Source organism: Rhipicephalus sanguineus, chromosome 8 (assembly GCF_013339695.2).
Source record: "Rhipicephalus sanguineus isolate Rsan-2018 chromosome 8, BIME_Rsan_1.4, whole genome shotgun sequence".
Taxonomy (NCBI): domain Eukaryota; kingdom Metazoa; phylum Arthropoda; class Arachnida; order Ixodida; family Ixodidae; genus Rhipicephalus; species Rhipicephalus sanguineus.
This window is the reverse complement of record NC_051183.1, coordinates 77559850-77586292: the sequence shown is the minus strand read 5'-3', so window position 1 is coordinate 77586292 and position 26443 is coordinate 77559850.

The following is a 26443-nucleotide window of genomic DNA, read 5'->3' as shown; positions in this document are numbered from 1 at the left end:
TGCTTGTGTGTGGGTTTGTGTGTTCTATTTTATTGCTAATTCTGCTTCCCGCACCTTCTTTTCTTTTGTTTTGTGTTTGTTTTGTACTTCGACATAAGCAGGTCGGCGTGCGCATCCCTTTCATCTAATGCCATTGGACCCTTGAAGCGCCATTAATGAAGTGAAATTCGCTAGGAATGAATGCTTCTGCTTCACACAGATGCAGAATTTTCTTCAATACACGCTTAAACATACAAACAAACAACCAGCTGAAATTTAACTTTCTTAGAAACCGCAGAAGGATATCGTACGCTTTTTCATATATATATATATATATATATATATATATATATTGTCACGTGGTCGTGACGTCGACCAACACCCGGCGTGTTCCAGATCAAACTCTATTTGGCCGAACTTGTGGCCGGAAATTTCGAAAACTCAAACTACAGCAATACACGCTGTACACTGATATCGGCGAACTGGGCGTCGGTCGTCGATAAAAACTGACAAGCGGTGAAGCGCGTCGGCATTTATACATGTGCCGTCGAATATTCCAGCGTTATCGCTGGTTGTCGCGCATGCCCTAGAATAAGCTGGAGTGTTCGCGTCTTGTGCGCAAGCTTAACAAAACGATCTACAATAATCGCGAAGCATCTCGAACAATGGGGCGCGGTTAGCGCTGAGCGTTGCTGACAGTCTTTGTGGGCGAAAACCGAATACAGCAAAAGTGCTAATAAGAAACGCACGTGGCAATACATATATATATATGACGTATGCATGTGGGCTCGGTGCCTCAGGCGTTACGGTGCTCGGGCTGCTGACCCTAAGATCGCAGGTTCGATTTCCATGGAGGTCAAATGCTAGAGGCCCGAGAACTCTGCGATGTCAGTGGACGCTGAAGACCGCCAGATGATCTAAATTTCCGGAGCCCTCCACTACGGCGTGCCTGATTATTATTATTATTATTATTATTATTATTATTATTATTATTATTATTATTATTATTATTATTATTATTATTATTATTATTATTATTATTATGAACGTGAGTTTAACGCAGTTCATTGGAACTTGTCTCCATGTATAAGGGAATATTCTTATATTCGCTTTGTTACTAGCTATAATGCGTTACACTTGGAAGTGAACTACTTTTAGGCTGCAAATTCCGTTAAGAGAATTGAAGAAGATATGGAGAGATATGCTCCTTGTCGCGCGTTATTACGTAAGCCGTTCAAACCTCCAGCACTGCGTACTTTTATAGACGACGGGGTTGCGTAGGCGAGCAATCTTTCCGGACCGCCCCATAATATGCCGCTCGCACCAAGCCGACCGAGCCCAGTAATAAGGATCGCCGAAGCAAGGACGAGGAAAAATTGCTTCGATTAAGATGAATAAGGCTTTGGAAAGAGAAGACAGGCGGGTGTTGACGTCACGGAAAATCTCAACGGCGCCTCGATGCCAGCTGTAGACGCCGGCCGTTTCCATTCTCAATCTGTGCGCGACCTTCATACTTAGACTCCTGCGTCAAATTTGGGTAGCGCCGATGTCAAGGGTCACGTGTTGATATCACAGGTCACGTGGCCGTACAGTTTATTTATTGATTGATACTTCAAAGGACCCAATATGACATTACATGAGGGGTGGGCATCAAAAAATAAAATAAAAAACGAAAGTAAAACAAAAAAAAGGAATAAAAAGACGGCAATTGCGACGAATTTAAGAAAATAGCTTGCAAGGTAAGTCAAGAAAACAGCAGTTACAAAGATTAGTCTAGGCACTCGGTAGCAGATCGAAAGCGCGCTGCATCACTGTGATGGTGTAATGTGGGCCCAGGATCCGAAATAATTCCACCGGCAGTCAGGTGATTTTGTACACACAACACAGACTTTAACACAACCGATAACTGACGATTTACACACAACACACTACATCATTCCTTATGTACATTCTAAACGTCCTACGCGCCTCGGCACACAAACTGTCCTACTCGCCGTTATGCCTGTTGCCGCTGCGGCGAGGTCGGTCGTCATCGGTACGCTGCCTTGACCGTGGCGAGGTGGTGGTGGTGGTGATGGTGGCACTGCAGGCCGGTAGATCACCAGGCCACTGCAGTGCAGGTTAACTGCCCGTCGCCAACATGAGCCGCGGCCACCTCGTGACACCACTCGGGCCCCAAGACCTCAGGCCAGGAACAGGCTAGGCTGCCGGCCTCCGTGTCAGCACCGGGCACAGAGCGGGAATCAGGCTCACCAGGTCCACATGGCTGCCGGACGCCTGGTTGAGTGACGCAGCCCGAAGCAAGAAGCCAGGCTCACCAGGTCCGCAAGGCTGCCGGACGCCTGGTTGCGCGATGTCGCGACCCGAACCGCCGACCAGCGGCTGCCGTTCCAACCGTGTCGCGCTCCAACTCCTCGAGCCGCACGCCCCGCTCGCGCTTTCTTTTCCTCGTCTTCTCTTCCAAGGCGTAACGCAGAGCAGAACTGTCGTTCCCTCTTCGCCCCGTCACGGGCCACACAATCCACATCATCACACCACCCCCCACTTAAGATAGTTGCGAGCAACTATTCCACTCCACGTCAGGCGGTGAGTAGGCAACAGTGCAGGCGTGTTTGTAAAGTGGGAACAAGTTCACTCGAGTACGAATGTTCGTGTTCCACACAACACGTAATGAAAAAAAAAACACACATGACACACACGCGTGAGTTCTGGCACGTGCGGATTGTTCCTGAAAAGTCGACAGTTGTTCACCCATGCAAATCAACCATAGTTTAGCAAGGGTCTATATGTGTAACTACATATACAGCAATAACGGGTCGTAATACAGTTATCACTTATCTGCACAGGTATAGTGCCTAAACTCGTATTAGTACACTCGCGCGCGCGATGCACGAGCATCCGCGCGATGTCCGAGCCTTGCCGTATTGGAGCTGTATATGATGAAGTCATGTTCTTGTTTTTCTCTCCAAGGCATAATGTGATTTGTCTCTTTCTTCTTACTGGTTGCGGTTGGGTGCTTGAAGTTCCTCAAGTGCTGGGCATTCCTATTGAAACATGCTTTTCCATATCGGCACACTTGCTCGTCATCCCAATCCAGCTTCCCGTTGTCTTCATTGTCGTTCTCGTCTTCCAAAGGCTTGGTACGCTTTGCTCGCGGAAGCGCCGGAGAGTCTTTTGCTCGTTGTTTGCCATGATGGCTACTGCTTGCGATGTTTCTGCCATCGGCGCGGTCTTTGGGTTCTTTCTCGTCTCTGGCCTCATCATCTCCTAAGGAACGTTCGTAGAATGTAACCTTGGGGCGACTAAACTGCTTCACATGCTTTGCGTTTCTTCTGAAACACTTCACGCCATACTTGCATTCCTGTCGCTTTTCTGGCTGCCACCTATGTCCTCCTACCATTGCTGAATTGTTTGTGGTCTTGCTGCATGTCGCCGTCGTCGTCACTCTCGTAGCACTGCATAGCAGCCGTTGTGTCGTTGTGCTGCGCGTCGACGACTTGCTCTCGCCATCATCGTTCTTGTTCGCGAGGCCACCAGCACCCTTCTCCACGATGTCTTCTTTGGCCCCACGTTGCTTAGAACACTTGCTAAAGTTGCTTGGAGAGCTTAGGTCTCTGTTCGTTCGCGTAACAGCTGAAACTATTGAAGACCTTTTTCCAGATGAGGGCGCATGGCTTGCGGCATTGGCTTTGGTTGACCAGTCCGGATATTCCCAGTCAGGATCTGGCTCGTGCGGCTCCCTGGCTCCTGGGATGTTGCCTAGCACGAGGTCGTATATTGGGTTGCTCATGCATAGTGCAGTTACTTCTCCTATGAAGTACGGCGTGTGAATCCAGATGCGCGCTTCGGCCAGTTTCTTGCAACTGCCATCCAGCAGCACCATCTTCCTGGTGTTTCCAGTTAGGCATCGACTGGGAACCAAATCACACCGTACAATCGTGGTGTTGCTGCCCGTGTCTCTCAGGACGTGTGCTACCTGTCCCAGTACTCGTCCTTGGACAACTGGCATGCAGTCAACTGCTGACCTTGGCGGCTTCTTTTCCCTCCTGCGGCATTCAATTGCAGCGCAAATCTTCCTCGTGGGCTCAGCGAGAGATCTGGAATCTCGCGTTCCCTCACTCTCTACTATGACGCAAGACACCTGTTGTGCAGTCTGGTTCTTGCAATCAGATGTTCTGTGTCCAAGGCGCCCGCATGACTTGCATTTCTCGGAATCTGTTAATGTTTCTCGACACTCAGATGCCTTGTGGCCTTTGCGGTTGCAAATGAAGCAAATCGATTGATGCTTGTTCTGTGACACAGCACCGGGTTTATTTGCATCCTTTGCATCGTCTGCAACTCTACCAATGTTAGTAACGCCCTGGGCTTCGAGAAAGCGGTCGGTGCACTCTGACAGGGATGCAAGGGTTTTGCATTCTCTCTCTTTCAGGAAGATGGCCAGCTTTGGATTACAGCAGCGCAAGAATTGCTCGGCTATAACATGGTCACGAAGACCCTCAAATGTTTTGGGCACATCAGCCATTTCAATCCAGTTATCAAAATAGCTCGAGATCCTTGCTGCTAGTTGTTTCCCTGTTTCGCCATCTTCAGGCCGGGCTTTCCGAAATTTCTCTTTATATCCCTGTGCCGTGAATCTGAAGCGCTGAAGTAGAGCTTTTTTGACTTTGTCGTAGTCGAGTGCCTCCTCAGCAGTCATACGACCAATGACAGTGAGTGCCTCGCCAGTTAAGCACATGCTTACGGCCATACCCCATTTATCTCTTGGCCAATCTTGCCCCATAGCCACGCGTTCAAACCTCTGCAAATACGCATGCAGGTCATCGCGACCCTCGTCAAATAGCGGTAGCAACTTCTGCGGATTCAGGCATGATGGGTTTGCCGACGGTGCGAGTGCTGTCGCCGCAGATGGCTCACTCTGCGCACCTACCTGAAGCCTGAGCTTAAGTTGGAGGATTTGCAGCTGCCTCTCGTCCGCTAGCCGTTGCCTCTCGTCCGCTAACTGTTGCCTCTCTGCTGCTTCTTTGGCCTCTTCTCTCTCAGCTGCGCGCTCATCTCTCTGCCTAACTTGCTCTCGCTCAATCCATTCGCGAAGTTCCGCGCCAGACAAGCCTAACTGAGCTGCTACAGCCGCTAACTTATCAAGATCCATGTCTCTCGTCTTGTGCTGTGTGCACGCACCCGACTGGCGATTTCCGCGTTCGAGATGTTACTGGCGGATCCTGGCAGGCTCGCCAAGTTTGTGATGGTGTAATGTGGGCCCAGGATCCGAAATAATTCCACCGGCAGTCAGGTGATTTTGTACACACAACACAGACTTTAACACAACCGATAACTGACGATTTACACACAACACACTACATCATTCCTTATGTACATTCTAAACGTCCTACGCGCCTCGGCACACAAACTGTCCTACTCGCCGTTATGCCTGTTGCCGCTGCGGCGAGGTCGGTCGTCATCGGTACGCTGCCTTGACCGTGGCGAGGTGGTGGTGGTGGTGATGGTGGCACTGCAGGCCGGTAGATCACCAGGCCACTGCAGTGCAGGTTAACTGCCCGTCGCCAACATGAGCCGCGGCCACCTCGTGACACCACTCGGGCCCCAAGACCTCAGGCCAGGAACAGGCTAGGCTGCCGGCCTCCGTGTCAGCACCGGGCACAGAGCGGGAATCAGGCTCACCAGGTCCACATGGCTGCCGGACGCCTGGTTGAGTGACGCAGCCCGAAGCAAGAAGCCAGGCTCACCAGGTCCGCAAGGCTGCCGGACGCCTGGTTGCGCGATGTCGCGACCCGAACCGCCGACCAGCGGCTGCCGTTCCAACCGTGTCGCGCTCCAACTCCTCGAGCCGCACGCCCCGCTCGCGCTTTCTTTTCCTCGTCTTCTCTTCCAAGGCGTAACGCAGAGCAGAACTGTCGTTCCCTCTTCGCCCCGTCACGGGCCACACAATCCACATCATCACAATCACGCATATGAATGCAGCTTCTCCGGGAAGGCCATTCCAGTCTCGGGCAGTTCGGACGAGGAACGACTGCAGAAAAGTAGTGGTGCGGGCTCCTGGTGGTATTACTGTGTTCAGATGGCCTGTTCGAGGAGTACGGTGTTCCAGTTGAATCAGATGGCTGTCACGAGGTACGGAGTGAAAAAAAAAAAAAAACCTGTGATAGAGGCATAGCAGAACAGACTGTTGGTCTAGTTGGTTATCCATGAACGCTGAAAGAATAAGCGCTAAAACTGACGAGCACAAAAAGGAGAACAGAAAAAGGACTGGCGCTTTGGATATCGCGAGTCCTTTGTCTAGCGCCAGTCCTTTGTCTGTTCTCCTTTTTGTGCTCGTCAACTTTAGCGCTTATTCTTTCAGTGTTTATAGAGGCAAAGGCCAGAGATGCGACGACGAGAAGCAGCAGGTACTAGCTAGTTCCAGTTTAGATTTTAGTGGCGAAACGCTAGTTTGAGTTTATTAAACCACGTGGCAGGTGCATAAAAGTACAAGTATACACGTGGCTTGGTGTGAAAGAAATAAAGCTGTATTTCACAGCTTGACTTGCCCCCTTAATCCAGGAAAAAAGCAGTTACAAAAATACAAAATTACAGGCAGCGTAAAGCGACAATACCAAAAGAAATGCACGGTTGTGGCCCATGACAGCAAGTAACTCTGAAGTACATACAAAAAATATTCATAACGAAGCAATGAATAAATGAATGACACTAATTAACCGTCGCACAAGTCACCCAACTTTCATGAACAACCCAATCAGCACATTCGATGTAACATACCAGCTTTGGACGGTATACGCAAACGCTCAATTTTTAATTTCCACTTGTTCATTACACCTGGAAGACGGTGATGTAATTTTTCGAGTCCATAATTAGTACGATGGCGGGCCGGAATTCTCGAAGCATGGTGTTGAGCGCTGCATCTGTCTGGGCTTCGGCTGGGCGAAGGAATAAATGGCTGTTCGGGCTGTATCTGGCTGAGGCCGATTCGAGGGTGTACAGCGCCAGGTTAAGAACAGTGACGCACGTCTGTCTTCATTTTTTGTTTCTTTTTGTTATGCTTGCGTTGTAGACGCTTGAGGTAAATCTGCATCATTTAATTTTTTAATAAGAAACCTTCCACGGCGGTCTTATGGGTATGGTGCTCGACTGCTGACCCGAAGGTCGCGGGATCGAATCCCGACGATGGCGGCAGCATTTCAGTGGAGGCGGAATGTTTGAGGCCCGTGTACTTAGATTTAGGTGCAGGTTAAAGAACACCAGAAGGTCAAAATTTCCGGAGCCCTACGGCGTCTCCCATCATCATATCGTGGTTTCGGGACGTAGAACTTCAATAATTAGTATTATCTTTTAATCGGAAGCTCATTATGACTAGCTTTCCAAAACATTTGTCTGCCTCAGAAAAAAACGTGAGCCCATCCGGGTGATTATGCGATTCGGAGCAATATATTGGCTGGCAAATCACTGAGAGCTCCATGCAGCGCTGAGAAATGACTCTCCCAGCCACGGTAATTCACTATACCGAGCGTCAAGAATCTATACAGACGCGCCTACTAGATCTTCACGCTTAAAGAGCTCTAAACCTGATATTTCAAACATAAAGCGTTTCAGGAGGGACCTCACAGATTCTGCAAAAACGCGCGCAACGGTGGCACTGTCATGGGCCGGCCGGCATCCGACGAAGGTTTCCCGCGCGTTTGTCGACCCGTTTACTTTCAACCGGTACAAATCCCGCAACAGTGGTCTGGTCGTCCACGCCCGAAGGGGCGCCTTGCAAGGCTTCATTAGCGCTTTTCCTGATGTCTTCCTCGGAGTGACGTCAGCATGGAGGTGCCGCCTTGCAGGGCATTCAGATGAGTCGGATAATTTGACGCCACCCACGAATACCGTATGTACCTTTCAATAGCGCGGGCTGCTTTAGAGGGGTACTAAAGCGGAATAATGAATAGGTTTAGAATGATCAATCGTACAATAAGAACTCTAACGCAGTTAATTTCACCATCATGGTTTTATTATTAGAGGAGAAATTCAAGGTCAGAGTTTCATTTTTAAATTTCGCGCCCAAATCTCCGCGCGTGACGTCACGGATTTCAAAGTGTATTTTTTCGTGTTTTGGTAGCACTGGCGGAAGGAAATTTCCTGAAACTCGGCATGTCAAGTCCGCGGGCCCCTCAAAGAACAGTGCGCTTCATTTTTACAGGTTATGGAGAAAAAATGCAACAGCTATTCCATAAAATGCAGGGAGTGTTAGTGACTGCGGGCTCCTGTTAAGGTGCACATTAGGTACCAGATGCCGGAGGTGAGGGTTCCGGCCCCGCCACGGTGGTCTAGTGGTTATGGCGCTCGACTGCTGACCCGAAGGTCGCGGGATCGAATCCTGGCCGCGGCGGCTGCATTTTCGATAGAGGCGAAAATGTTTGAGGCCCGTGTACTCAGATTTAGGTGCACGTTAAAGAACCCCAGGTGGTCGAAATTTCCGGAGCCCTCCACTACGGCGTCTCTCATAATCATATCGTGGTTTTGGGACGGTAAACCCCAGATATTATTATTAAAGAACCCCAGGTGGTCGAAATTTGCAGTAACCCTGCAGTTTGGAGAGCCAATGAACAAATATCGGGATTAGGAAAAATTCATTGCTGCAACTGAGATGTTACCGTACTCAAAGAATAAAAGGCGGTGTGAAAGACCATCTTCATCTGAAATGCACGCGGTTATGTCGTCAGCAAACGCTGTGACTTTCACAGCACTGCTGCCAGGAAGCGAAAGACCCCCAACGCGTGAATCCGCCTCTAGAGCACGCAAGAACGGCTCAAGGCTGAAGACAAATAGTACAGGGGCAATGGACATCCCTGGCCCCACGTGTAACGGTAAAGGCAGCACTTTCCCAGCCATCCATATTAACCAGTGTGCTCTTCATATCAGCGTACATGTTTTTGATGAATTCCACGAATGAAGGCGGAAAGCCAAACGCTTTGACCCCTTGAAGATGTACGCGTGCTCCAGTCAGTTAAATGCCTTCTGGTCTAAAGGCGCAAGGAGACCACGCGCAGACCGCGGACGCGTATGGGCTGTGACGTCACGTGTGGAAAGCGACAAGCTGTGTATTTCTCGTCCGGGCAATGACGAAGCCTGGTGATGACCCACCAGAGTGTTCACCAGAGCCCCCAGACGTTGAACTATAACCGTTGCGAAGATCTTACAATCCACGTGTGTTTAGAATAATAGGTCAGCGATTACTCGACTACGTCCGCTGCGGCGGAGCAATGGTTATGTTGCTCGGCTGCTGCCCCGAAGGTCGCGGGTGCGATCCCGCGACCGCGGTGTAATTACACTTGAGGGACACAAAGGAAAGTTTATTGAACCTGTACACGCAAGCGCAAGAGACGCTTATGAACTAAATACTTATAAATTGCGTCAGTCTAACTTACACAAACGCTAGACGCAATCTGATGCAGACTCCAGTAATTGGCCGCGAGATGGACCTATAGGTGGCAGCACCGTCGCCGCGTTAGTGTGGAGAGGCCGTCGGCGGCGCGTATACAAATGCACACAGTGGCGCTTCGTTGTGAGCGGTTTGAGCCGATTGTCGGCGAATAAAATGCGTTGATTGCAGCTTACTGGTAATGTATACGCTCTTCATTGTTGAATCAATGCACAAAGATTATCCAACGTTACCGTTACTAGTAAGAGAAGCGCAATCTGCTGATGAAAGGGATGCTCGCCCTGGATGACAGTCTGCGCTTACGCACTATATGACGTTTTTGGTTGTTTTCTCTGTACGTGTTTAGCTTGTGTTCTGTGTACTACGACTGCTGTAGCACGACTGAACTACTTAAGTGTTTACTTCTTGTTCATTTGTATACCAACCCATATTCCTGTGCAATGAGTTCAATAGCACTGTTCGCGCGAATACGCATACGTACTTTTTTTCTATTGTTCAGTTCTCCATGAAATGTAGGACATTTGATAAGTTTAGTCAGGAAAGCTTCGTGATGGACAGCGCTTTAGCGTCAAGGAGACGTTCAACGCGTACGCACTTGTTCTTGCTCCAGTGACAGAATAATAACAGGTAAGAGTTTAGCACAGAGCTTTCATTGATTGATTACGTGCACGACAGTGATGCAACAAAGGTCCGGTTATTTTATGGAATAAGTGCCTTTTTTTTTCAAACTAATGTCCGCTGCCTTCCATCAATCTATAACAACTCCACACAAACGCTCAAGATAATGTAAAAAAAAGGATGAGGTTTTGCGTGAAATTATACGACAGAACTGTAAGGCACGCCGTCGGGATTGATTTTGAACATTTGGGTTCTTCAAAGCGTATCTAAATCTAAGCACACGGGTGGTTCCGCATAAATTTCGTCCCAAGCTAAAATTGCGCGCGGCAACTCCGTTTTATCACTGCCGTGTCATTCCTTTGTCTGTTTTTTTAGGGGACAGTTCGAGTACCGAAGTGTCAGACTTCACTTGATAGAAATATTTCGCTGTAGAGGGATCACGACCGTACAGTAAAAGGACATCTTAACCACAACTCAAGCTTACTGCATAACCGACGAACTACAGTGTCAGTTATACACCTAACAACAACGCGAAAGTGCATGGCCTAGATCCTCGTTTTTGTTTACCAACGAGTAGCTAAAACGGTGCCTTCATACACTGTTTAATGCTCCCCATGTTTGGGACTATGCCAAGCGCACTTTAGGATGTGCTTGAACCAGAAAGCGGCACCAACACTCAAATGATTCTGGCGAACGAAGGGTACGACACCAATACACAGCCCTCTCGAAAGTCGCACTCACTGATCTTATTATAATGCGCTTGCAGCCGAGCAAGCCCATTTGCTTCTGTACACCATGTTAGGTATACGTACGAGCAGTTAAACTCGCGCTAACATAACAGAACAAACCGCCCTTTGCGAACGTGCAGGACGTACGCGCACATGCAAACACGACACAGCTAGCAGACGACGCAGGGAGCAATCCACACTAGGCGCGCTTCAGCCATTATCCGCCAGGCGGCGACTCCGCTCGATCTCGTGGCCAATATACACTGTACGCTAATAAGAAGCTATACAACAACAAACATATTAACTAAAGCATCTTACTCCTCAAGGAGATGGGGAAAACTAAAGAAAGAAAAGGGGCGGGGGAGGAATGGGGGAGGGGGAAGTGTAGCACGGGAGGTCGGGTAACATGCTTCTTTTTCTGAACTAAGTATGGCGCAACTGGCTAGAAATTCCAGTTTCTCCCCACGTAATGCGAAAAACCGAGTGTGCCAGTGCCTTAAGAAGGCATTAACACCACGCAATTCCAGCTCGTCAACTAGGTATCCGAAAACAATTTGATAAATAAGGTGCATGGCTGGGAACGCTGCACGCTGTGGTTGTTGACGAGCTTCTGTCTGGCACCTACGTCTCCATATCACGTACATTGTCACCAAGAGTATCAACTGGGCAAACTCGCCGTTATTCTTTTGCAACAGTGATGTAGCTCTAACTCCAAAGGTGCGCCAAACAAGGTACCATACACCCTTAGTAGCAACGCATTCGAATAACGCATGCTTAGTGGTCTCGGATTGCCCACAATTTGCGCATCTATCATTTGGTGTCACGTGGAATCTGGCGAGGCGTTGACGCGTCGGCGACACGCTCCATCTTCTCAGCCAGTCAAATTCGCGAACCACTTCAGGGATTTTGCTTTTCTTCCTTGTGCTCCAACGGCTTGGGTTCGTTTTCCTTTTATCTTCGTCTTCTAGTGTCTCTTCCATCAACAAGTAACTTAAATCTATTGGCGCTAGTTCTTCAAACCATTTCCCCTCCGTTTCTTAATCTACTGTGCGCCTAAAGTCGCACACACTCTTGTAAAACTCGAGCGGTTTCTCAGCTTGCGGTCCACTGTATCTCTCCGTTGTAAACGTAGTCTTTAGAGTACTTGTCCAGTACTTGAGAAGGCTCTTTTCTGGGTATACCGGATCAGCAAACAACCTAGATATTGTTTTTGCTGCCAGTGCTCTAGTGAAGATCTTAATATCCGGTAGACCCAGACCGCCGCACTCTCCGGGCAGATTGAGTCGACTAGTCTTCACCTGGGCAGGTTTATGTTCCCATATGAATGATCCGGTAAGGGTCCTGAGGCGCTGTGCCAAACTGCGAGGCAAACAACACAACGTGTGCGATGTAGTAAGCATACTCGCACGCCTGCGTCTTCACCACACCTGCGCTCGCAGCGAGTGACAGCTTGTATTCCAAAGCCCTGTTTATCACGTCCCTCGTTTTGGCTATTGCCTCTTCCCATGTCCTATCTACGATGCTCCCTTCTTCAAAAATCACTCCGAGAACTCTGACCGCGTTCACGAATTGAGCTCCACCTGGGAGATCATCGGCGAAGGCTCCAAAGCGCATCGCCTTGCTTTTGTCGGTATTCAAGTACGAGCCAGAGAGAGCGGAGTACTCCTCAAAGAGTTCCAAAAATATGGCAAAATCAATCTTGTTTCTTACAAATATCGAAATATCGTCGGCGCAATTTAGGTCTGAATGTTTTACAGCGTGTACCAACTGCACAACCCCCAGTGATACCTTGTAATGCGCAATTTTATAGAAATATTTCGCATCTTGCCCCTGCGAAAAACAATTAATGTTCGGCTACTGCATTCACTTTAACTGTCGGCGCGAGGCAATTTTTTTTAATTTGCTATAGTAAGTAACATCGTGTACTTATTTATTTATACACTAATTCAATATTTTTGCATAATGCAACCCAGAGCAGGGCTGTTGCAGCAGCGGATACAATACAACGATAGAACAAGTAGCCCTAGACATGTAGGGTACGGTCAATGAAGCCGTAAAAACAGCTCACAAATACAAAAAAAAAGTGTCACAGCAAAACAAGTGTTTTGTAACAGTATAATAAGGCTTCATTTGACCGCTAGCACTCTGAAAACGGCTGTTACACTCATTGCATTCGTGTTCGGCGAAAATTAATTAATCCTACAGAAATCACGTGTGCTTTCGTTTTTAATTTTTACCAGCACTACAATCGTCATCGCGTCCACCAACCAGTGTTGTGGGCATGTTTCACGTCAACGGAAGAAAACCGAACGCAGATCGAAAAATTCTGTTTTAAAAATTTCTACTCATTTTCCAGAGAAACCACTGCAAGGTGAGACACAGTTCAGATATGCTTTCGATTGCGGTACAAAACAGTAAAGCGATGAAGGACGGTAGACAGTCCCTTTAACTACTACTTTTTGGCGCGGTAGCAGGCGTGCGTTTCGGTTCTGTAGCTTCCACAGTACTGCCAAGAAAAGTTGTGCCCTATTATGTCTTATCCGGTGCTAAGTATGTGGGTAGTGTACCGAATAATCGGGCCTAGCTGGCTGCTGCCCGGAAATCTTGACTCAGAAAAATAAATCGAACAAGAAGAAATAAAGTGATAAAGAAAAATATCCAGATAACTAAATCCTTTGCTTGATATTGAGTCATGACTATTTCGCTGTTATCACAGAGGATAGCTAATGTTATCCGCAATTAACTAAGATCACCATCACGTAGCGGACATCAGCCAACGGGTTATAGTTAAGATGAGCCAACGTATTAGTCGGTGCTGGTTATATGCGAATATATACGGTACAATTCGGTCAGAAATCGTCGTTATAGGATATCGTTCTACCCCGTCGCAGAAAGTGGTAACAAGAAGCATAGAAAGACGTTATCGTCATTAAATTTACCCTAATTGTTGTTATCATCTTCGCTGCCTGCGTTCACAAGATGCTCAGTTTCATTGACTACTCGCGACTTTGTCAGCCAGAGTGTCATTTACCCATACTTCAGTAATGAGCAACAAAAGTCACTGTTAGTGGCCGGTAGGCAAACAAAACAAAACGGTGGTGGGCACATCGCGCAGCACGCTGCTGCTTAGGCCCAACTGTTTAAAGTTTCGCAAATAATATTTTGTTTGCATACAATACAGTGGGAACGAAAGCTACTCAATTGGCCTTTGGGAATCAGAATTTGAAGCGCTCAAAACCAGAATTCGCATTTATCGGAGGTGTGTTCGCCATATTTGCAACTAAAAGTCCCCGTTTGTAGACATCCATTATTACCCTTTAAAAAATGAAATTTTTGTCGAAATATTTTTTTCCGTTTTTACTTGTAGAAGCACGCGAAATAATGTTTGGAAACTGCATTTCTTTTTCTTACAGACATTTTTGTTCTATAGTGAAAAAATTATAGAACAAACGGAATGATAGTTTCCGAATTAATGGTAGATGTCTGTGCTTATCTGTATTAAGGGGCACGTTGATTAGCAACACCGCTTACTACGCTTCTCTCGTTGCGTTGAAGAAGTTTAAAAGTGAGTTTGTTGTTAGGAGCGTGTTATGTACGAGTAAATGCGACATTGTGTGCATGTAGAGAGACACGCGCGTCAGTAACACATTTCGAACACGTTTTTTCCTCGTACAGCGGTGCACAGGACTGCGTCGATGAATGCGCGTCGAGTCAGCGCAAAATAAACTAAAAAAAGGAGGAACTTGAAATGGTAGTTGAATGCATTAAAGTGTCTGCAGAGGGGGGGGGGGGGCGTAAAACTGAAAAGGAGCTGTCGTGGCTGGGACAGCAGCACGGCGATAGGGTGGAGAATTAAACGACGCCCACGCCATGGTTGTCGAGAAACACAACGCCACTTTCACTAGCTCGATCATTAGCAGCAGTGAAGTGACTCCTTCCCTTGATGACATAGGCGACGAAAGAAAGCCTAGGTGTTGGATTTGGCCTCTGCGACTTGCTTTGGAAATACAAAACATTGCGGGCCACACGTGGAATAGGTCATCACATTACGGTTATGGCAGGGGCGTAGCCAGAAATTTTTTTCGGGGGGGGGGGGGGGTTCAACCATACTTTATGTATGTTCGTGCGTGCGTTTGTATGTGTGCGTGCCTATATACGCAAGCAAAATTGAAAAATTTCGGGGGGGGGGGTTGAACCCCCCCCCCCCCCTTGGCTACGCCCCTGGGTTATGGGCTGAATAAACATCTGCGTCTCGGACATTGAAAACCGGAAGAACGAAACTTAAGGGAAGCTTCTTATAACTCGCGCATCTCAGTGACAGCGTCTTGCGCGAAAAACCCGGTGCCGGTGATCGTACAAAAAATGCGCCCCTCAAAGGTAGGCCGGTCACATGCCTATACTTGTATGCGTCGTCTTCCAATAATTGATGATCCCTCGATCGTGGGTTTGTGGGCGACCAGCTGTTTCTGATACGGCACTCAGATCTCTTATCGAGGCGACTTGGCCATTTCAAGTTGCCCCATTTCATTGTTGCCTGATCATCGGTGTTGAACTGAGGTGTGGGGCTGCGAAGCATGTCGATGATGGTTTAATTACCGGCATGGAGGAAGCTAACAATTAGAAGGGAACATTGCGCATTGCAAAGAAAGAAAGAAAGAAAGAAAGAAAGAAAGAAAGAAAGAAAGAAAGAAAGAAAGAAAGAAAGAAAGAAAGAAAGAAAGAAAGGAAGAAAGAAAGAAAGGTGATACGTCAGGTGCGCAGATGCAAAGCTTCGCTTGCCCCCAATTTCCTGGTAGGGCAAGGGATCCTGAATTCTTTTCTTTTACATCTTTAAGACGACTAATTTTTACACTATTTCTCGGCCTCTAACGCTTATATATCTCGCCGAGTTTGGCCAAACTTGTTTCCGCAGTTATAAGGCGCGACGATACACCGTCTGTTGCTCGGGCCTCTTCGCACGCACGCGTTCGCTCGAAGTTTGTTTGTACAGAGCTCGCCTTCTGCCCCGCGGCTTCCTTGACGACCACGTTACTCAACTTAGAACGCGTCTGGGGTTCCTTACGCTGGCGCAGGCAAAATCGCGAAAGGCCTGCTAGCGCTGTTCGCCTCTAGAGTCACTAGAAAATTCGCCTCGTGTATGTATCTTTGTATAGAAATTGAGGCCAGTCAAACACACGCGTGTTTATGCAGGCAACGTTAATTGGGAAACTCGGTGTACGCATATCCCACGAATGAGCCAATGTACATTCTGACGTTACGCAACCCTATGCACACAATAATCCGCTCTAATCGAGGGCTTCTTTAGCTTCTCCTTATGCGCCTGGTGAACCTTGCGGTAAACCGGAATACCGATTGTGTATAGAAACAAGTTGAGATTTGTAGTAGAAGTAGCAAAAACTTCACTATGCACAGAAACCGGACAGGCTCCTACCCCAGTGCTCCGACGGGAATATGGGGATGAAAAACTGAGTTCTTCCGGCAGGGTGGTGTCCCTATTCCAAGGCCCCACTGGCACGGGCCATCCGTTCAGCTCGTTGGATCACTCGTCGCTTATCTTCCATTTGAGATTTGGTTTATTTCACCGCACCGGCACATTTGTAACAAAGAAGAAGAAGGGAAAAAATGTACAACTTATAGGGAGGATAGCAGGGTAAAAGCTACAATATGTTATGTATATGTGCTCATATACGACCGAGAGCCATTTCCTTTTTCTTTTTCTTTTATTCATTTAATACGCTGCAGCGCCTTCAGGATCCGCCAGAATCGTAACCGAAAAGCTTAATTGTAAAGGAAGAAAAAGTATGGGGGCACCTTAAAAAAAAAAAAATTTTTTTTGTAAGACAACTTCTTGGCCAATCCCCCTGAGTGGGTATGAGCCATGCAGTAGAGGCTACTACTACTACTACTAAGCCACTGTTACGATGTGTAAATGCGAGGGCATTAGTGGTTACGTCGTATGGAACATGTGGTGCGATGCGTCCGGACAACGCGATCGGCAGGGCGAGCGACTGCGGAGCGAGGACGTCGAGCTGCAGCTGCAGCGGCTTCAGCGCCATCAACTTGAATCGGCCGCCAGGCATAGCCCAACCACAGGTCTCTCTCGCTTGTAGAAACAGCGGCGCAGTGCAACGGTGGCGATTGGTTGGCGCACTCGGCTACGGAGCGGTAGCAGTGGCGGTGGGTCAGAGGTTCGAATCCTGAATATGGCCGGTTTGTTTTAGTGAAGGTGGCGTAATTCGTGCGCTGTTTTTCTGCGAAGGCTCTCTAATGACGGCGGAGTCACTCAATAAGCTATGTAATGCTCTTGCGTTAATGAATTCTGGTGTTTTAATTTCCAGAACCACCATGTAACCGTGGAACCGTGGTTCTGGAACATGAGGCACGTCGCGGTGTGGCACTTCGGATGAACCTTGACAACGTGGAGTTCTTTTAAGAGCACCTAAATCTAAGTACACGGGCGTTATCGCATTCTATTCCCGCCGTAGTGCGACCGCCGTGTCTGGGTATCGAACCTGTGCGCTCATAGAAATCGAACCGCACCTGCTCCACCTTCGACTCAACAAGGCCACAACGGGATAGATAGATAGATAGATAGATAGATAGATAGATAGATAGATAGATAGATAGATAGATAGATAGATAGATAGATAGATAGATTACAAGGGGCGAAAGTGCAGTTGCTCTCCCTACAGGAACGTATTAGTCGATATTCCAAGCTTTGCGGAACACAGAACAGAGCTTGGAATCCATACAGCTGCAAAAGGCTTCAGACAACATCGATTCTGGCACTGTTTGAGACCTGCACATATTTTCTGCGATACTTCTGGGCGTGCCCGGAGGCTCCCATGAGGGCCGAATTCCCAGACGGGCGTGGGTGGAAGGCCGCGCTCCTCAGCTCCGACTCACAATTACAAGCACGCTTAGTGCGGCAGGCCGAAGACGCTGCCAGGGCCCACGGGATCATGGCCGACGTCTAGGTTGGGTCCCCCCTTCTGAAAGGGGGAGGGGGATCCTTCTGCTAATTAAATAAAGTTCGTTCATCATCACCACTTATAGTGACTTTTGCGGTACTTCCTCATCATCAGTTTCTCCGTGCTGCCGTCGCCGTGCTGTCACACAATCGGCGGCCTATCCGCTACTGACGTGGGCGTGTTTGGTACGTATAGTAACAACGCAACTATGAACGCTCTGCTCCACCGTTTCGGACTTTTGGTGTCTGAGCAAGGGCAGTGTTTTGCCTTTCGTTGTACACACGATGTCACGTGAGCGTTGTACGCATAACGACTTGCGCTGCTGCTGAGCAAACGTGTGCAGTACCACATCGTGGTGCATTCAGTGGTCTTAGCGGTGGTACGTGAGGCTGATGCGCCGTGCGATACCTTCCTCATCAGAGATTCGCACTTCGAGCAAAACTTCCTACCTTTTCTCGTTTTCTTTTACCGACGCTGTATGTACAGCTTATAGGGCGACGTCTCGATCCCTTGTGCTCTAAGCATAACGGCACTGCATGCTAAATGAGGAGGGCTTCGCGAGCCATCTTCATCAGCTGTGGAAGCTCGGCGCCGCGGTTCTCTGTCTCGCCGACCATGAGGAATAATGCAGTACTGCCTTTTCCGTGCCCCTGATACGTTGACCGAGACATCCGGCGCGGATCCACGTGTAGCCGTGTGATCATGATCAATGCAAACCGTCAGAGGAATAACGTTGCGAAAGTGGTCTCGCGTGCCCGGCGCGGCAGAGCAAGTACACTGCGCGTAAACGAAGGCGGGATATGCGATTGCACGTGCTGCCTGTTACTCGTGCACAACGCTCGCTAGTTATTATTCTCCGTCTCACGAGTTCCGCGCAGTGGAGAAAAAGCTATGCGTAGCGTATAACGCAACCAGAAAGGAAAACAAAACCGAACGTGATCAAGCCTCATTGCAATACGTAGTTCTCAATAATTAAACTGACTGGTTAGACTTCTACAACAAAATTTATTGCCATTGCTGCAGATTTGTTCGCAATCCGCGCGAAGAAAAGCCAGTGCGCGTGCGCAAAACGCTCATGCCGGAAGCCGGACATAGAACGCTGCTCTTGCTTCCGCTTCTGAGCGAGCCGATTGAACGGAGCCGTGAGGGTGCGTTTCACTTGCCTGCTTTATCTCTCTGCTGCCAAACTTACCGAACGTCCGTTTTCGTCTCAAAGAGACGCGCTTATCGTGCAGAACTGTAAAATGGACGCAGTCATCGGCAATACATCAAGGGATGAAATGTAAGCGCTCCCGGACTTTCCATTTTAAGCATATATGCAGTTATTTTCAGCGGATGTGAGCGTAAGCACTCAGACGGAACTTACTACTGACACGAGCTTGTTATTGACACTTGACACCGAGTCATTGTCATCATGGTGTCAGCCTATCCGATCAACCCTGCAGGACGAATGTCTCTCCCAATTATCTCCAAACCACCCTGTCCTGCGCTAGCCGATTCTATTTTATGCCCGCAAATTTGTTAATTTCTTCACTCACCAAATTCAATTACCTAACCCTTTGTCGTCCTTGGCCACGCTTCTCTTGGTACCCATTCCGTCGCTCTGACCATCGGTTATCTGTCCTTGTCACAGCGTTACTTTCCAAGGTCCATTTCTTCCTCTTAATATCAACTAGGATATCGGCCACCCCTGTTTGTTCTCTGAGACGGAGTAATTGACATACATGATGCCGCGTGCACACGTGCGCATGTATCAGACGAGCAGGCGACGTCCGAGCGCAATTTCCCCCTAAGGTTGCTGATCTGTCCCGTTAATTTAGCGCTGCTATACAGAAAGCGCCCGTTAGTTGGCAGAGGCAGGGTTGCATTTCATTCGCAGGTCACATCGTATCCTCGGTGTGCTTTAATGAAGGACTCGTTCCCGAGCTGCCGGTATGCTGTTGCCACGCGCGAACTATGCGAACTTGGCAGCCGTTTCGTGATTATTTAATCGGCTTGGGCGAGCGAACGCGCCGCGTCGCAACGCGAGGCCATCCAATCGACCAGAGTCGAGGCCGTCGCAGTTCTATACCGCGGCGTCCTGTGACCATGCATTGTGCATGGCTAGAGAGGGCCCAGCGCCTGCACTGCAGGCCTTGAACGCCAGTCCCTTGCACGTGGAAGCGCTCTTGGAATACGGTAATCGAGCGCGATACATTACACCGAATAGGCCTTTCGATATGAGACTGAACACGAGTATGAATGCGAAGAGTAGAAGAGAAATGCTTACACAGCCCGCCTGACCTGGCGTATGGCTACTGGTATAACGCAGGAAGAAATGGAACACAGGACAGAGTGAGTGAGTGAACTATATGGAATGTCCTGTAATTTGATACATACATACATACATACATACATACATACATACATACACACACACACACATACATACATACATACATACATACATACATACATACATACATACATACATACATACATACATACATACATACATACATACATACATACATACATACATACATACATACATACATACTGTGGGGATCGAGAGCGTCCTCCTACCTGGCGCCTCGTTCCCCAGCTGCCGCGCGTGTGCCGGCCGCGTAGCCCGGGCGCACTTAGGCACCGGCAATCGCCAAGATGGCGGCCAGGGCGCCTCTTTGTCTGGGCGAGCCAAGCGTCGGCTCCGTCCCGCGCTGGCATGTCCGGGCACGCTACGCTGGCGCGCTGCGCGGGCCTACGTCACAACGCAGCGCCATTCCCCATTGGGCCGCTGGTGACATCCCCCTCTCCTACGAGCTAAGATGCGCCCGACGATTCGCTCGTGGCGGATGCTCTCAGGCTAGCACGGGAGGTTGACGCGCTGCTCTAGCAGGCGGCTTCTCGTTCGGGTGCTCGACCGCTGCCCTTTGTGTGGTAGTCTTAGCGCCGCTGGCAAGCGTACTCGATCGGTCTTGCGGAGTTCCCCTTACGGCCTGCAAGCCTGTGACTGTCGTACTGTGCTGCATCTTGGGTTAATAAACCCGTTGTTGTTGTTACCCTTCCTCGTGCGTGGTTTCTGCGCCGTGTCGGAGAAAACGACGAACCCGGCCGCAGCGTCGTCGCACGCAGCGGCAGTGGAGAACGTCGCGTCTACACGGTCGCGCTCGTAGGTAAGCCTAGTGCAAACCTATCTCCACAGTACATACATACATACATACATACATACATACATACATACATACATACATACATACATACATACATACATACGTGAGGCAAAACAAATACAGCGAGTAATAATAAGAACAAGGTAAACAGCCTCTCATTTAAACAGCGTTGATTAATGCTTCGCGAAAACGTTGATGATCGGTTATTGTCGCGATACGAACCAACTAGTCGGCAAGGAAGTTTTGCTGCAGGTAACCACGTCTTGTAAACTTCGATGTCTATAGAGCAGGTAGCTATAACAGGTGGAACGGCCTTCTACCTGGAGCGTCGGACGATGGTGTGCATGGATACGGGGAATGGGAAAGATGGCTGCTCAAGCGTAGCGCGCTCCAATTGGTTGGGAAGAGGCTGAGTGGTAATCTTTGATCACACTACGTGGGCGAGTCGGACGACGCATGGAATGGTTGTTGCACATCAGAGTTCTGCATTTAGTTCTGAATAAATGAGTCAATGAGAAAAGTCTTATTATCTCACAAAGTGATTTACATGTCGGGATATACAGAAGGAGGCGCCATATACACTGGGAAGTCCCGCGTTCAAGTACTGGACTGTGGCCTTCTAGTCGCCAATACGGGCGGTAGTAAATGCTGTTGTTTAAGGAAAAGAGAAGACAGGGAAGAAATAAAGGAAAGCTAAGAATATTTGCTATTTTCGCGCACTTTTATTTCTTATTCTTAGAAGGCCACACATGAATGCTTGAATTGCTCCGATATGAACGCAACCTCAAGTTCTTGCGAACGCTAATCATTTTGACAGGTTAGCTATAGTTTCCAAGTGCAGATGTTTGGGCGATTATCAACATTTATTTGTTTTAAGTAGGTAAGCATTTCTGTGCCGACACAACGAGAAATTATGTCGGCCGGCTGCCCCTCTGTCGCGTAACATGATCATCGTCATTAAAAAAAAAGCTAATGAATAAAACAAATAAGGTTTTTTCGGCAGGGTTTGAACCAGGGCCTCCACGCTCCCAATTCGAGTGCCAATTGACCGCACTTTATTTTAACTGTGGGGCAGTTTAAGGAACCTCACTGTCGGCGTCTCGTGTCATGCGTTGGCGTCACGTAGGTCCCACGCTTGATACGTATAAACCGAGATGGCTGCACGTTTGGAACGCCAGCGCTTGCTTGCCCGTGAGCACCAGTGTCGCCGAAGGGCTACTTCGTCTGTCAGGGTCAGCGAAGCGACAGCGAAACGCCAGCGTCGGGAGATAGACAAGCGTCTACCGAAGAGAGAAGCGACAGCGAAACGCCAGCGTCGGGAGATAGACAAGCGTCTACCGAAGAGAGAAGCGACAGCGAAACGCCAGCGTCGGGAGATAGACAAGCGTCTGCCGAAGAGAGAAGCGACAGCGAAACGCCAGCGTCGGGAGATAGACAAGCGTCTACCGAAGAGAGAAGCGACAGCGAAACGCCAGCGTCGGGAGATAGACAAGCGTCTACCGAAGAGAGAAGCGACAGCGAAACGCCAGCGTCGGGAGATAGACAAGCGTCTACCGAAGAGAGAAGCGACAGCGAAACGCCAGCGTCGGGAGATAGACGAGCGTCTACCGAAGAGAGAAGCGACGGCGAAACGCCAGCGTCGGGAGTCTACCGAAGAGAGAAGCGACAGCGAAACGCCAGCGTCGGGAGATAGACAAACGTCTACCGAAGAGAGAAGCGACAGCGAAACGCCAGCGTCGGGAGATAACAAGCGTCTGCCGAAGCGAGAAGCGACAGCGAAACGCCAGCGTCGGGAGATAGACAAGCGTCTACCGAAGAGAGAAGCGACAGCGAAATGCCAGCGTCGGGAGATAGACAAGCGTCTACCGAAGAGAGAAGCGACAGCGAAACGCCAGCGTCGGGAGATAGACAAGCGTCTACCGAAGAGAGAAGCGACAGCGAAACGCCAGCGTCGGGAGATAGACGAGCGTCTACCGAAGAGAGAAGCGACGGCGAAACGCCAGCGTCGGGAGTCTACCGAAGAGAGAAGCGACAGCGAAACGCCAGCGTCGGGAGATAGACAAACGTCTACCGGAGAAGCGACAGCGAAACGCCAGCGTCGGGAGATAGACAAGCGTCTACCGAAGAGAGAAGCGACAGCGAAACGCCAGCGTCGGGAGATAGACAAGCGTCTACCGAAGAGAGAAGCGACAGCGGAACGCCAGCGTCGGGAGATAGACAAACGTCTACCGAAGAGAGAAGCGACAGCGAAACGCCAGCGTCGGGAGCACGGTGTAAGAAAAATAATTTAGGTGTGGACACTCCGCCCGACGGCGCGTCCACATAATGTTCGCCTCTTTCCTCCTCTCGGCCCCCATGTCGCAGCGCCTCCCACGCAACCGCGGCCGGCGCATGTACTATAGAAGACGAGCTGCGTGCGTAGCGTCCGTAACGGCGTTGCGCACGTGAGAAGTCAGCGAGCAGAAAGACTGCTCACGCGCTCTAAGCAAGACGCCGCGCTTTTACGTACGCAACGCTGTTAGGGACGCTATGTGCGTCGGGTGCGCCGTTTACACCGTGGCCGTATGAAAACTCGCCGTGAAAAAATGCAATGAGGTGAAAAAAAAATGAAGAAAAACGCGCGTTCGCCTCGTCGCAATAGGTTTCTTAAGCCCCCATGTCGCAGCGCCCCCCATGAAACTGCGGCCGGCGCATGTATTAAAGGCGAACATTATCTGGACGCGCTCTCCTTCGCGGCGGGCGGAGAGTGTCCACACCTAAATTATTTTTCTTACACCGTGGTCGGGCGATAGACAAGCGTCTACCGAAGAGAGAAGCGACAGCGAAACGCCAGCGTCGGGAGAGAGACAAACGTCTACCGAAGAGAGAAGCGACAGCGAAACGCCAGCGCCGGGAGTTCGACGCACCGCGCCCGGAGCAGCAAACAGCATAAAAAACAGTAGAAAGGAGACCATAGAACTGAAAATAGATAATCGCGAAACAAATAAGATAATCACAAGAAAAGAAACTGTTCAGGCCTGGAAGGCAGCGCTCGACGAAGTCTAAGCACACCCTCGTTCCTGGCAGATAACGACAGAACTTGCTATCAAAACTTTTAATTAATTTAGTAAAACAGTTACAATACACGGATTACACTTTTTCGTCAGTTACATATTTTGGTTATATAGTTCGATTACATAGTTCTAGCCGTAAAAGGCAGTGGCGTGCGACCAGCCGCTGCGCTCAGCTCCGCTCCAGATCTTCTTGCCACACCCTGCCTCGTGACGTAGCTGCCCAGTGTCCTCAGACAATGATCCGCGTTGGGCCAGATGACGGCGAAGGGCACAGTTTCGTTTTCAGAACCTAGGGCAGCAGATGAGCAGCACACTCCCCGTCTGGCGATTCACATTGTGGGTGCCACCATCATTTCATGGAGTCATCAGATGCACAAGGTCTGATAGGGGACGAACAAACGTCTTAACAGATCCATTCTTTGCCGTCTTCACTTCAGCCTTCCGGACGTTGCCGTCTGCACTAGGTAGGCATTGCACGATCACGCCGACTGGCCACTCAAAACGAACGGCTTGCTTATCTTTGAGCAACACCAAGTCGCCGACTTTGAGGTTTGGTCGGTTGATTTGCCACTTTCTTCGTTGTTGGAGTGTGGTCAAATAGGCGGTGCGCCATCTCTTCCAGAACTGGCTCGCTAGATTCTGAACCTTACGCCATTCGCTTTTGTAGAGGTCGCCAATTGCAACGTCCTCCAAACCTGACGTCGTGCATCCCAACTTCTGTGTCAGGATTGCCGCTGGGGTCAAAATTACGGGCGTTTCCGGATCAGAAGACACCGGAATGAGGGGCCTAGCATTTATGATTGCGGAAACCTCGGCCATGAACGTTGTGAGGATATCGTGGGTCAGTCGATGAGTGTGGGATTGCAGCAGCATCGAGTCGAGGATCCGACGTGCGATTCCTATCATCCTTTCCCATACTCCGCCCATGTGAGAGCTGTGTGGTGGGTTGAAGACCCAAGTACAGCCCCTTTCAGATAGGAACTTCGCCAGCAGCGAACGATCCATGTTTTGTGGGCTGATGTTTAGCTCCCTGCAAGCTCCCACAAAGTTTGTGCCGCGGTCAGAGCGAATTTACTTGATAGGCCCTCGTATCGCGAGAAAACGCCGCAATGCGTTTATGAAACTGGATGTGTCCAAGCCTTCAATGACTTCGATGTGCACTGCACGAATGCTCAGACATGTGAATAACACTCCCCAACGCTTGTTGTTAGACACTCCGCCTCTTGTGCGGCGGGCAGCGGACCATCCATGGACCAAAAACGTCGACTGCAACATTGGTGAATGGGGGATCGGTGGTCAGTCGGTCCTTTGGCAGATCAGCCATCTTCTGTTCCTGTTGTCGACCTCTAAGTTTCTTGCACAAGATGCATTTTCCTATTATGAATGTGATGCGTCCCTTGCCAGCGATAATCCACAACCCGGCTGACCTTACTGCTCCTTCCGTGAAATGTCTGCCCTGATGTTGTACTTGTTCATGGTAGTGACGTATGAGAAGCGTGGTAACGTGGTGCCGGCCTGGAATGATGAAAGGATGCTTTTCGTCTTCCGGCAGATCACTTCTGCGCAAGCGGCCACCAACGCGTAGAAGGCCCTTCTCATCAAGAAATGGATCCAGCTTCCGAAGTGGACTTCTCCTGGAAACAGGTCGTTTGTCTTCAAGAGCGCTTATCTCTTCAGAAAAGGAATCTTGCTGAACGGCGCGAAACACAGTCTCTCTTGCTGTAGAAAGATCTTCGACCGCATTCGTTCGCTCAACGTCACCCTTAACACGATGAACAATTCGCAAAAGAAATGCCAAAGCGTGGACGAGTTTCTCCCAGCTCGAAAACCTGCTGAATCGCTCAGCCCCAAGCCCCTGTTTGTCACAACCGATGTTGTCAAGGTGTTAACCTCTGGGCGCACATCTTTATCTTCATCTGGAGACATCAAGCAGAAAGTCGATGGCTGCAACACAGTTTCTTCACCCTGTCGAAGAAAGTCAGGACCTTTCAACCACGATGTGTGTCCGAGTTTCGTCGCCGAGACCATTCTTGTGCCATGGTCTGCAGGATTCTGATTAGTGTGATGTAGTTCCACTGCTCTGGCGTCGTCGTTTTGCGAATGCGATGCACCCTATTTGCCACATACACGTAGAATTTCCTTTTTCATTGTGTATGTAGCCTAATACGACCTTGCTGTCGATGTAGAACTTCAGCATGTCTGGTTGCAGATCCAGTTCCCGCTGGATAAGTTCAGCCAATTCGACTGCGAGTACCGCCCCACACAGTTCCAATCTCGGAATGGTAAGCTCAGCTAGGGGGGCCAACTTGACTTTTCCCATTAGGAATCCGACGTGGTGTCTTCCTGTATTGTCTGTGACCTTTAGGTACGCCACGGCTGCGACAGCTTGTGTTGATGCATCGCAGAAAATATGGATCTCCTTGCGCTCAGCTTCTGAAACCGATATTGGTGCATACGGTCTGCTGATTTGAAGACTCTCCAGCGCTTGAATAGAGCTTTTCCAGTC